This window comes from Ceratotherium simum, chromosome 8 (genome assembly GCF_057802395.1).
Source record: "Ceratotherium simum simum isolate JZ-2026a chromosome 8, ASM5780239v1, whole genome shotgun sequence".
Lineage (NCBI taxonomy): Eukaryota > Metazoa > Chordata > Mammalia > Perissodactyla > Rhinocerotidae > Ceratotherium > Ceratotherium simum.
Window position 1 is genome coordinate 37,755,967 of NC_141907.1, and position 13,986 is coordinate 37,769,952.

General features: G+C 36.1%; 1 long non-coding RNA gene across 1 annotated transcript; it reads left to right on the plus strand.

Moving 5' to 3' along the window:
- Nucleotides 1-1,498: 1,498 nt before the first annotated feature.
- LOC147916437 (uncharacterized) lies at nucleotides 1,499-12,237 on the plus strand. The gene is made up of 3 exons (XR_015552989.1): nucleotides 1,499-1,641; nucleotides 7,287-7,352; nucleotides 12,021-12,237. It is a non-coding gene; the product is annotated as an uncharacterized LOC147916437 (long non-coding RNA).
- The last annotated feature ends 1,749 nt before the right edge of the window (nucleotides 12,238-13,986 follow it).

Here is a 13,986-nt window from a genome sequence, read left to right on the forward strand (position 1 = left end):
TCTCTTTATCTTTAATTCTGGACATTTTGATTATGATGTGTCTTGGTGTGGGCCTCTTTGGGTTTATCTTGTTTGGGGCTCTCTGTGCCTCCTGTACCTGGATGTCTGTTTCCTTCCTTAGGTTAGGGAAGTTTTCATCTATTATTTCTTGAAATAGATTCTCTGCCCCCTTGTCTCGCTCTTCTCCTTCCGGGACACCTATAACACGGATGTTAGTGCGCTTGATGTTGTCCCAGAGGTCCCTTAGACTGTCCTCACTCTTTTTAATTCTTTTCTCTTTTACCTGTTCACCTTGGGTAATTTCTTCTAGTCTTTCTTCCAGCTCACTGATCCGTTCTTCTGTATCCTCTACTCTGCTTTTGAGTCCCTCTAATGAGTTTTTCATTTCCAGTATTGTATTCTTCATTTCTGATTGGTTCTTTTTATATCTTCCATTTCTTTGTTGACATTCTCACTGAGTTCATCTATTCTTCTCCCCAGATCAGTGAGCATCCTTAACACTCTTAGTTTGAACTCTCTGTCAGGTAGGTTGCTCATTTCTGTTTCACTTAGTTCCTTTTCTGGGGTTTTGTCCTGTTCCCTTACTTGGAATGTATTCTTTTGCCTCCTCATTTTGCCTCTTTCCCTGTGCTTGTGTCTATGTATTAGGTAGGTCAGCCACGTCTCCTGCTCTTGGATAGGTGACCTTATGTAAGTGATGCCTTAGGAGGCTTCCAGTGTGCTTCCCTCAGTTCTCAATGTTCCAGGGTGGCTCCTATGTGGGCTACGTGTGTCCTTCTATTGTGGCCTGTTAGCTCTCCCTATAGGCGCCCAGGAGGCTGAGTTATGCTCCTGGCCAGCTGTTGTAATGCTCAGCTGCTTGTAGTTGTTGTGGGCCCTTCAGTCTCTTTATCAGGTGTGGGGAGCCCCAGCACAGTTGGCTGTAAGTTCTAATACCACATTTGTGTTGCAGTATTTCTTTTAAGTGAGTAGGCCCCCAGTGTGGCAGGTTGTTAGGCTCAGGGCCTTAGAATTGCTGTAAACCTCTAGCCTATTAGGTCTCTTGTCAGCTCTCTGAGGATTGCAGCTGGGTGGGGCTGGCCTCAGGCACAGGAGCACCCAATTGTTTCAGGCTTTGGAAGGTGGGGCAAACCTCCTATGTGGGTCTTTGAGAAGCACAAGTCTTCTGCAGCTGACAAGCCCTGCCGCCCAGAGGTCCACACACACAGTCAACACAGTCCTGCCCCGTGTGAGCGCCCCGACCTCCCCAAGCGGACCCAGTCTCTCCACGGCGGGAGCCCCACACACTCCGCCACCACCCCACACTCTCCACCCGCTCCTTGTGCACACCCTGCCCCGCTCAAGTCAGCTCAGTTGCCAGGCTGCAGAAAATCCAGTCACCAATCTATGCAGGCCCACACGTTGCCTGAGGGCTTGTTGTTAGGTGGGGCCAGTCTCTAGGGTGGGCTGCCTGCCTTGGCTGAGCTGGATTAAATCGGTGCTCTAGCGGGTGGAGCAGACCCTGGGCTAGCAGGTCTCAGGGAAAACTCCAATGGCGCCTGTGTCAGCACGCTCACACCAGGCCACAACAATGGCCGCCGCCAATGTCCCAGTCCCTGGAGAGGTCTCACCCCTCACCGAGATGCACTCAGGGCCTATTAGGTGAGTCTCTTGTCACCAGAGCAGTGTGCACCTTTCTTTTTGGTGATTTTATGATGCTTTCTGGAACGGGTGAGTTTGTGCGCGGGCCCTTTAAGAGCCAGTTTTAGTTTCTTTGTGAACCGGGTTTTCTGGGGGTGCTCCCCAATGCTTTAGTAGCAGGCAAGGTCAGATATTATGCCGCTGGTGTCGATTGTGCTGGGTCCACAAAATGCCCACAGCGGGGGCGCTCCCCGGCTCAGGGCCCCGCGCCTCCAGGGAGGCTGCGCACCTGTGAGCTGCTCCCGGCGGCCGTGAAGCTGGCGGCTTGTGAAGGCGGCATTTTTCCTCTCCGGAAGGGAGTCTCTGCCTCTTCCACCCCAGTTAGGATTGTCCGTTGTTGCAGGAGTTCCTCTCATCCAGTTTTCAGTTCTGTCTCAGGGGTAATTTTTCCACGAGTAGTTGTAAATTGGCTGTGTCCAGGGGAGGAGGTGAGTTCAGAGTCTGCCTACGCCGCCATCTTGACTCCGCCTCTCTATTTCTTTATCTTAATTGTTTGTTTCACTTCACTAGATAATAAGTTCAATGGAGGCAAAATTTTATCTGTTGCTTTGTTTCCACTGTTGTATCTCTAGTGCTGTGAAGAGTGCCTGGTAAATGTGAGGTACCTAATATAGTTCTTGAATGGCACACCAAATGAATAAATAAATGAATTTAAATTTGTTTTTATTGTCTGTGCTGAATACTTGTCTTTGGTACTGGGGAATATTCTAGAAAGATTCTGTTAATTATTTTCTTCCCATCTTTGTTCTCTGTTATGGTTAATGGAATTTCTGACATCTTCTTTATTGTTCTTATCTTTTATCTTTCGTTTTCCATTTCTTTTCTTTTCTTTTTAGTTATTTCTTTCTCTCTCTAGATAATATCTTCAGCTCCATCTTTCTTTTACCGATGTTTTCACTTCTTTTTTTTTTTATAATTTTATTTATTTATTTATTTTTTCCCCAAAGTCCCAGTAGATAGTTGTATGTCATAGCTGCACATCCTTCTAGTTGCTGTATGTGGGACGCAGCCTCAGCATGGCCAGAGAAGCGGTGTGTCGGTGTGTACCCGGGATCCAAACCTGGGCCGCCAGCACCGGACCGCGCGCACTTAACCACTAAGCCACGGGCCGGCCCTGATGTTTTCACTTCTGCTTTCTAAATATTCCTGTCTAAAAACTCTTTTCTTCTACCAAGGAGGGAGTATCTTATCTCATCTCTACGAGAGATTAAGGACAAATTTATTGATATTTTCTTTTACTTCTATATTTCCTCTAATGTACCTTTATTCAGTTTATTTATTTTAGTCTCTAGATGTCTACCTATGTTTAGAATGGGAAAGAAGTTGCTGACAGCAATCTTCTGGGCACTTTAATTGAGCAATGTCAACTTAGGGTTTCCCTGTAGAGTTTATTGGGGAAATCTGACGTCAATGTCTTTAGGTCTTTTGGACTAGTCAGTTTCTTTAAAGAGCACTCTGTACATCTCCTGCCTGAGGCCAGAGATCTGGCAAGTAAGTGAGAGAAGATGCTTGAAAGTCTCAGCATTCAATATCAGTAGGCCTAATTATTTTCATTCAGGACTCACGGTTTCAACTATTAGTGACGCTTCCCAGTTCAGAGAATCTGTGTTGCCCTTTACAGACAAAAAACCTCCTCTCTTCCACGAGAGTGCTAGTACTTGTAGATGTGTAACTACTTCTAAGTTGTCTTTCAACCTATCTTCTTTATTTTAGCACAACTTCACCCACAGTTCTTGAACTGTTGAGGATTCTGATTTATAGATCATGCAGGTCTTGGCCTTCTTGACTGACAACTAAGGATTTGACTTCCGGGGGCTTAGTAAATCAGTAATACAAATGTATCTGCCCCCAGCTTCCAAAATTTGGTTGTTACTGTATTCCTGTTCATTCATCTTTGTGGCTATTTTACAATCCTTTTTAGGGTTTGGAGGGGGGAGCAAAATTAGATGTGTGTGTCCAATCTATCTTCGTTATCTAGAAGCTACCTATTTTCTCTTAATTATGTTTAGATTAAACTAGCACAACTTTGTCTTGCTCAGAAAGATATATTCTGCATATTGGATAATAAATATTTGAATGATAATAATGCATATTGTGATACTAAATAGAGTACTATTTAGTACGTTAATATACAATAGCTCCTTTGTTCTTCCGTTCAAATCTTTAAATAAATAAAATAACCAATACCTTCGTTTCTGTTAGAGAGTATAGAAACCTGAAATCCAGTAGTGTTAAATAACAAACAGGACCAGTTAGGCAACAAAATTATGATAGTTCTCATAATTTCAAATATAATATCTTTTCTACCATATTGTGTAGCTGAAATATTTTAATCTGTCTTATTTTCAGGAAACCATTTTCAATAAATATATATTCGTTACATAAAAGTATTGTCTAGGATAAAATTGCTTTTTACACAATATTCCTCAGCAATTAATTATATATATTTGTCCACTACTTGTCTCTACAGAAAAAGTCCCTGTTGCAGAACATCAAGAACTCTCATGCACAAGATTTATTTTTCTTAATAAGAAGTGTGCAGCTGCATAAAATTTTAACCTGTAGAGATTTCTGAATTAATGGCTTGTAATAGTAGATGTTAAAAACTATATTCACGAACCTGAAGTCTCTCACAGAGGTGTTTGTTTGGAGTTCAATATCATTTTGTCAAAGAAGCTAACTCAGTGGAATACAAAAAGACATCAGCATCTTACACTATTTTTTATCTTGTTTTTACAATCCCGTCTGTTACAACATATCAAACTATTCTATCACCAAATATATATTTGTGTGTTTGTGTGTTGAAATTCAACATGCGTACTCTCTCATAGATGTTGCAGTGACATCTATCTATACCCCATTAGTCCAATCAACATCCAGTCCTTTATACAATATTAGATCAAAGACGAAGAATATTAAGCATCCTCTAACAATGATTAGAAAGTGTTTAGATTTTGAATTCCTGCATGAACAAGGGATGGGAGTTGGCAGGAAGGAGCACAAAGAATGTGGCATATTTTCTTAAGAAACTATGTGTCATAAAGAGAGTAATCCCAAGTTTTTTGAAAAGAAACCTTGATATCAGGTTGTTTTTCAAGTGAAGATAATTCTGAATTTTACCTAAAATAACATGATAGTATTTCAAGATTAGTGTGTTAAAAAATACAATCAATAATATATCAAAGCATTAGCAATATTCAACAGAAAGTGCAACAGATTATAAAAAAGACTTATAAAAGCATTAATATCAGTAATGAATCCAAGAATAATACTAAAAATATGTGTACTGAATCTTCACAGAGAGCATTATTAAATCAGACTATTTAGTTAAGAGACATACATGAAAACCTGAAAATGGAAAGATATACCATGTTCACTAATTGCAATACAAAGTATCATAAAAGTGTTGTTTTTTATAATTTTCAAGGAAACATGAACTGATAATATTGATAAACTGAACAGAATAGGCGACATAGGAACAAATCTTACTTATGTTGAGAATTTGTTAAAGGATAAAAATGCTTCAAAAACCCATGGGAAATACTTAATACATTCTTCTGTGACAACTGACTTCTCATATAGAAAACAAGATTCTTATTCATCCTCTTTACAAAAATCAATTCCTTATGCGTTAAAACAAAACGTAATCAAAACTTTTAAGCCATTAATGAAAATAGAAGAGCATATCTATTGACTTATTTCTTTAAAAGACCCCAAAAATTATAGACAATAAAGGGAAAAAAAGCATGCATATTCATTTAAGTGTATATATAACTTTTTACAAATAAAAATATTCTGTACAAAAAGGCAAAAAGCAAAAAAGATCCCCAAGGAATGACGTTAAAAAGAATAACAGCAGATAGAAATATTAGTGATGCATACAACTGACAAAAGTATTTAGTTATTTAAAGCCTAAAATATATAAGCAAAATTCCACATAAGTCTGTAGAAAAACTTGAAGAAATATCTGAAAAAGAATTTACAGACCGCTGAAAGATCAAAAGATTTTTTCATCTTTTCATACATATGAAAAGATGAAAAAATGCTTAATCTCACTCTTAATCAAGAAATACAGAGTATGACAACAGTGAGCTACCACAACCATTAGATTGGCCAGAAAAATGAAGAGTCTGATAACATTAATGGTGGGAAGAAATGTAGATTGGTTCTACCACATTGGAGACTACTTGATAATATCTGATAAAATTGAAAGTAATGATAACTTTCTATTAAAGTTGAAAGTAATGATAACCTACACCTCAAAATTTGTTCTTCTAGGTATTTACTTTAAAAATAATACTTTAGGGGCCTGCCCTGTGGTGCAAGTGGTTAAGTGTGCATGCTCCGCTGCGGCGGCCTGGGGTTCGCTGGTTGGGATCCTGGGTGCGCACCTACGCACCTCTTGTCAAGCCATGCTGTGGTGGTGTCCCATATAAAGTGGAGGAAGATTGGCACGGATGTTAGCTCAGGGCCGATCTTCCTCACAAAAAAAATAATACTTCAAAACTTTTTGTAAAAACACAAAACTTTAAAAATATTAGGAGTAGCATTTTCTGTAAGAACCAAACCGATAATAAAATGATCACAAGTACGAGGTAAGGATAAGTAAACTACACGTTATTCACAGGATGGTATACTGAATGCCAGTTTAAATGAATGAACCAGATATATATACAGCATTCACTGCTCTCAAAATCATAGTGCTTAATTCAATCGACAAATTTTACAATCATGGAGATAACAAATTGATTTAAGGATTAACGCATTTACAACCACGTTAGATATTATCATTACTTAATTATGAGGTAAAATTATTAAAACATGGATCAGAAATTACAAAACATTAATCATAGTGGTTGTCTCTAGTGAGAAAGAGGGGTAAATGGAAATGAGCAGGCATAAAAAAGTGGATCACTATTAAAGAAACTAAATTGATACACAATTTACTTTAGAAAAAAATTATCATTGTATTTTTATATTACACTTATGCATACTATATGACCCAACATTCCAAAACTTAATTATGCTATTAGAGAAACTCATACATATATGCTTCAGGTGATATGTACAAAATGTTTACAGCATCTTTCTTCATAACACAAAAAAATGAGAAATCATCCAAATGCCTACCTGAGAGAGGATGAACACATATATATATATTGGTATATTCTCTCAATGGAATATTACACACAAGCAAAAGTGAATAAACTACAGCCACACATAGCAAAATAGATGATTTTTTAAACTATAATGATGAGAAGGAATAAAAGTAGGCCCATAAAATTCTGTTAGAGTAATGCCATTTCTAAAAAACTCATATATAAACATATATCAACAACACTTTGCTTAGGAATAGATTTACGTGAAATGAAAATGTTTTAAAAAGTCGAGACAATGATGAAGATGGAATTCAGGCTAGTGGTGACCTCTGGTGGGGGAAAGGCAAGAGAAGATGGTGAAGACAAGTACCTAAGTGGATACAAGTTGATAATAGGGTTCTAGTCCTTGGTTTGGATTGATGATGTCACATGTGTTCATTACAATATTGGGCTTTATGATTTGCATGAATATTACATGTATTATTTTTAATTTATCAACTATTGTAGGATGAAGAAATATAATTCTCTGAAGAAATAAGTATGGAAAAAGGTTGACATAAAAATGTTTCATAGGTATGTGGATATTTCTTGGATTTATTTTTTATTCTAAATAATTTTAAAAAATAATAATAAAAGTAATACACTTGAAATTTATTCAAATCAAATATATTTTGGAGGCCAAAATAACATTAATATGAGATATGACAACTAACATTAAAAATATAAATGACTATTAATATGGAATATTAATTAGACTTTTTTGCATAATTTCAGAGGTGCTAACTAATAACATTGAATGAGATGAGACTACAAAAGGGCTAGGGTAGGTAATTTTTGCCTCATGCAAAGGAGGCTAGACTTTTAAACAATTAGGGCTGACCAATAAAGTAAGAGCATTCTTAATAAACACAGATGTGACAACGTGCCACAAAATATTTTAAAGTAATTTTTATATGAAGAGGTTAGAATTAAATTTCTCTCCAAACCCAATAATAATCTCACTAGTGTTTCATTGATTTGTGCAGATATATTGCTGGAGTTTCCTTGTTTCTTAGTAATAAAAATCTGGCACTCTGAAACTAATTTTCTGAGTTTAAATGTAAGCTTTGATCTTTACTAATTTAACATTTCTACACTCATGCCTTTATTTTTAAAATAATACCACCTACTCTAAAGATTGGTTTAAAGCAGTAAGAAAAATAATCTATGTAACAGGCTTTCCAGGGGTTAGCATATAGTTATTGCTCAATAAAGTTTGAATTCAATCATTATTATTGATATTTTATATTAATTATCAAATATGTTCTATGTCTGCACTAGCCCTGGTGACACTATGATCAGTTAATAGATCTTACTCTCACTGTAAGATTTATTCTTATCTACCAGGAGAAACACAGAAATTAATAAACAATTATAGGATATGATAAGTGCTATCATAGAGGAATTACAGGATGATTTAGGAACATACAGGTTGCAGACAAAATCTTGACCTTAGAATGATTTGTGTCTAAATTGACACCTGCAAGATGAGCAGAAATTCATAGGAAAAAGATAGGAGGACTGTTCAACACAGAGGGTACAGTAAATACAAAGGACATATGAGGAAAGAAGACATAATATTCAAGAAACTGAAGAAGTTTAGTGTTTTAGGAACATAGAGCATAAGGGAGAAAGTAGCCAGAGATGAGGCTGAAAAGAAAATCAGAGGCTACAACAAGAAGGACCTTGAGGGGACAGCCTGGTGGCATAGTGGTTAAGTTCGCATGCTCCACTTCGGCGGCCCAGGGTTCTCAGGTCCAGATCCCGGGCGCGGACCTACGCACCGCTCATCAAGCCATGTTGTGGCAGGCATCCCACATACAAAACACAGGAGAATGGGCATGGATGTTAACTCAGGGCCAATCTTCCTCTTCCTCAGCAAAAAGAGGGAGAGTGGCAACAGACCTTAGTTCAGGGCTAATCTTCCTCAACAAAAAAACAGACGGACCTTGAAAGCCTTTTAAAGTATTTTGGATTATCACAAGATCACTGGAAAGACATCCAAACTGTTTTATTACACTGTTGAACATAATTAGATTTGCATTATAAAGATAACTTGGATTTCAACTTGAGATTGGACTTGAGAGAGCAAGTCTTCAGGCTCTTACATTAAATCTTGTGATAGGTAATGGTGATCTACACAGAGCAGTGGTAGAAGTGAGGAAGAGAAGTGGCTGTATTTGAGAGAGAAAAGGAAAGTAGAGTAAATAGGACTTGTAATTGACCTTGAAGGAGAAGCAGAAGATGAAGTTAAAGATGGTCCCTAAAATTTTGACTGGTAAAATGGATAAGTTCATCACCATCACTTCTTAAAATAAAAGTTTTATTAGTATACTTATTATATTACGATAGTAAAATCAAAATAAACCTGAAGATATTCTGTATATGTAACACTATCAAGGCATTTAACATAAAATATAAAATCTGAATTTTAGTCACTCAGTAAATCAAAATTACTATGTTAAAATAATCTGTAATAAAAATTATAAAATTATAAAAATTATATGTCTTATGTTGTCTTTATCGAAATAAAATTACTAAAATTTAATGCTTGCTTTTCCTAATATCTCATTTTCTATAAAATGGGCCCTAGATTTGACAAATTTTCTTGTGTTATTCTAGAAGTTAAGTAGAGTTTTTGTTTTATCCGCAGCTTTTCATTTTGAAAAATGTCAAGCTTACAGAAAAGTTGAAAGAATAAAACAATAAAATGCATATAATCACATTCACCTAGGGTCTTCAGCTGTTAATACATTGTCTCATTTGCTTTCTCTCTCTCTCCCTTTACATGCATGTGTGTGTGTGAGGGGTGTGTGCATGTGAACAAATATGTGTTTTTGTGAGTGCTTGTGTGTCTATTATTTTGATGAATCATTTGAATGCCACTTTAAACCTATCAAAACAATTATCCAAAACTTGTAAAGAGGCAAAGAGGTTACCAAGAATTCTTTCAGATCAGTGCTGGGCATGATTTTCTCGTTTCTTGGCTACTTTACAGCTCTATAGAAGGAGAACTTAACTTGTGGATTTTTCTTCCATAGAAAGGAATACAAATAGATGGAAAGGCATACACATAGATGGAAAATAAGGATAGTAGTTAATAAACAGGGAGATTAAATTCTGCTGTAGGTAACCTCTAAGCTGGCCCCAAATAATTCCTATTCTTGCCTCCTGCTATTTGTATCCTTTAAATATAGACTATACAAAAAAAGATAGGATGTCATCTCCCAGATTAGATCACAAAGTCTGGCTTCTGTCTTGGGTGCTGTCTCTTGTGCTTTCCCTCACTTTCTGTGAAGTAAGCATACTTCCATATTTTGAGCTGCTCTATGAAGAGGTCTATATAACAAGGAACAAAGCCCTCAGTACAACGGCCAGTGAGGAACTGAATCCTGCTAACAATACAGGTGAGCTTGGAAGCAGATCCTCCATCTCCTGCTGCAGCCTCGGTTGAAAACTTATTGCAACCTTGAGCCACACACACTCAGCTAAACTGGTCCCAGTTTCCTGACCCGTAGCAACTCTGAAAGCATAAATATTTGTGTTTTTAGGCTTCTACATTTTGGGGTAATTTGTTACACAGTATAGATAACGATATAGGTTTTCATATTAGAAGTTGGGTACTTTCTTAAATACATAAAGATGTGGGATTGGCTTGGGACATGAGTTGACATAAGAAAAATTTTGAAGAATGTGTTATAGAAAGCCAAAATTATTTTTAATAGACCATTAGTAGAAACATGGACTTTGAGGATGCTGCTGGCAAAGGGTCAAAAGGAAATGAGGAACATGTTATTGGAAACTGGAGACAGGGATATGGAAATATGTAAAGTAGAAAATGTGCCTAATAAACTTGATGACTTAGTTAAGTGAATTTTCAAAGTGTTAAAAAGTTCCATCTGGTTACATCTTGCTGCTTATAGTAAAATGTGAGAGGACAGAGATAAATTGTGGGAAGAACCTGTCAAACAAAAAGGAAGCAGGACTTGATGGTTTTGAAAATGTTAAACCTTTCCAGATTGAAAACCATGCCAATATTTAGAAGACTTTTAAGAAGATATCTAGTTCAGGAAACCACCAGTAAAATGTGGTCTAGAGAAGAAGCTGAGAGTATGACTGTAAATCCCTTTATTAAGGCCTCAGAGAGATCAAAGATGGTTCCTCACACTATGACTATTCAGTCACACAAATGGACTTTCTGTGCCAATCTTCCTCAATTTTGTATGTGGGTCACCACCACAGCATGGCTGACAAGTGGTGTAGGTCCATGCCCAGGATCTGAACCTGTGAACTTGGGCTGCCAAAGTGGAGTGCACTGAACTTAACCACTACACCACGGGACTGGCCTCACAAACAGACTTTTAAAGAGATTAAATGGAGTCCTCACAGATACTCTCAATCAAATAATAATACCTTCAAAATGTTTAACAGCTTATCTCAAAGAGATTTGTGGGTGTGGCTATTGTTTAAAAGAGTGAGTGAGATTCACAGAAAACCCACAAAGATTTTGAAAGAATTATACTTGTGGAAACCCTGCCAGCTTGGACCAAAAATGTCAGAGACAGTACAAAACGAAAACAGGCATTGGATCTCCAAAATTCTACTGAGAGGGAACAGGCAGAAAGTACTAGCTTCAAACATGTGCTAACTTTCATGAAAAAAGAAGAATGCATCAGAGGGTGGAAAAAAGGACCTGAATGCAGAGCCAAGAAACATGAAAGATGGTACTTAAGGCTTAATCAAGAAAATTCTGGCATTTTCCTAGAAGGACAACAGAATTGTTATGGACCAGTAACTTCTTTGTGCTTCTCATTTTCCCCATTTTTTGAATAGCAACATCTCTTGTCATTACATATGCTTGTCCCACCATGGGATGTTGGACATGTGGGAACAGATACTTTATCTCTTTAATTCTAGATGACAACAGATCAAGAGGAACTATACCTAAGGAGTTGTATTTAAGGAACTATACTCAAGCGGCCTCATCTACATTTAGACCTGATTTAAGAAATGAGATTCTGGACCTGGAAGTAATGTTTAAATGGGAAAAGCTCTTTGGGGACCTTGGGAGGGAGTGAGAATATTTTAGATGTGGGAAGGATGTTGAGTGTTGGGGGCCAGAGGAGACAGGCAGTCTCTAAGATGACTATCAGTGATCCCTGCCTCCTGCTATTCATGCCTTTGTGTGTTTTCCACCTCTAGAGTGTGAGTTGGACTAACAATTCAGTTCTAAAGAGTGGAATATGGCAAGAAACTTGGATGTCGTTTCCAGAAGCACCAAGCAAAACCAGGTCCGGAGGCCTGACCCACAGAAACTGTGAGACAATAAAAGTTTATTGTTTTAAAGTAAATTTTGGCCTAATTTGTTACACAATAGAAATAACTCATATAAATATACATGATAAAATGCTGATATAAAAGAAAGTCCATAAGTAGGAGCATAAATAATTAAAGGAATAAAAGAAAGAAATTTAATTCAAGGAAGAGACTTGAACCTTCAGATTAACAGGAACCACAAAACGTCAAGGAAGAAGGGAAAAAGGCACGTACTTAGTCACAAATTAGAAATTTTTGATAACCAATAAAATTTTTGATATCTAATAAACTGTGAAGACATTATAAAAAGGAAAGAAAACACTTTTGCAAATTTCTAGGACTTAGAAGTTTCACTTACCATATTCTTCCAAGAAAGTCAAAAACATGGGTTTAAACAACATGCCAACCCAGAGGTAAGTGAACTACATTTCAATATGACAGCCAAACAGCAAATTTATAAATTACTTAGAATAACTTAGAACAGAAAATGAGAACAATTCACCAGTAAAATGTCTTCAGGAAGATATAGATACTGTATTAAATACATTGTATGATTAAGAACGTGAAAGAGCTTAAAAATAAAAGTAAGTATGTATTTCCTCAACTGGAATTGGGAAAGTAAAATAGATGCTCTGAGGCAACAAAAAATGTTATGCAAAAATCATGTTTCAAATATAAAGCAATCTGAAATGTAGCATGATTTAAAATAATTGAGCAAGTATAAAAAAAGGTGCTTTCTAAAACAGAAAAGCCAGACCTTCATTGATCACGTAATTCAGCAGAGATTATTTTATTTCATGCATGATCACTTTATGTATAATGTCTTTAAATTTATAATCTAACATGTGATAGTAATTTCACTATGAGGTGGATTTTTCTGAATATGATTTATCATTTCTATAAGATATTAGGCTTATGTCATTTTTTTGTACTAATATCTCTTAGAACACCATCATGAAATTAAACTAAGGTGTTATAGTATAAATTTATTTTGAGAAAAAAATCATAGGCTTTTCAATTGCATAGTGACCAAGATGGCTCATTTTTATGAATAAGTTAATTAAATTTCACTATGTAGCAAGTTTTACTTAGGCTTATACAGAATACGAGGTTAAAAATCAACATATATAATGACATTAATTTCCTAACATATAATGTAAACTTCAGAGAGATTTTCAGGGGATCTCATCTCTTGTTATGAAGTAATTTAACTTTTTCCTACAGTCAGGATTTTTTTAGTTTTAATTCAATTTTTTTCCTGGCAAAATTTAATCAAAATTCAATTGTATTTTATGGTGCACATAGTGGCTATCTCTGGGTAATTTTCAGATATTTTCATTTCAAATAAAAAAATTTTTTTCTTGTAATTTTATATTTTCAGAATCATTTTTTTTGGCCATGCATTTGTACTTCTTTGAGAGTTAAGAAAATGAGCTCAACAAAAACTACAATTATACGGATAATTTAACAAAATGAGCACTTGAGTCTCAGGACTTTAGCTATAAATTACATATCCTTTGGGTTTGGCTATTAATATCACTAAGTATCTGGTTTTAATGAGTATATTCTTATTTCACTCTGTTGCAACAGTACATAAAATATTTAATATTATTAAAACTTCTTCCCTTTGTATTATTTAATTTTCCCTATCACAGTTAAGGAAACTATGTAAAACAGCAAATAAACACCCATATGATTTAAAGAAACAAAGAAGAAGGGAAAGCACAGCAAAATGGACACTATGGACCAAAATAAAAAGTAATATATTTATTTTTAGTTACTAGCATACTATTTTATTCATTATGCTCACATTTGTCCCATACTCATTTACCAATGCTTCCTTGATATTCAT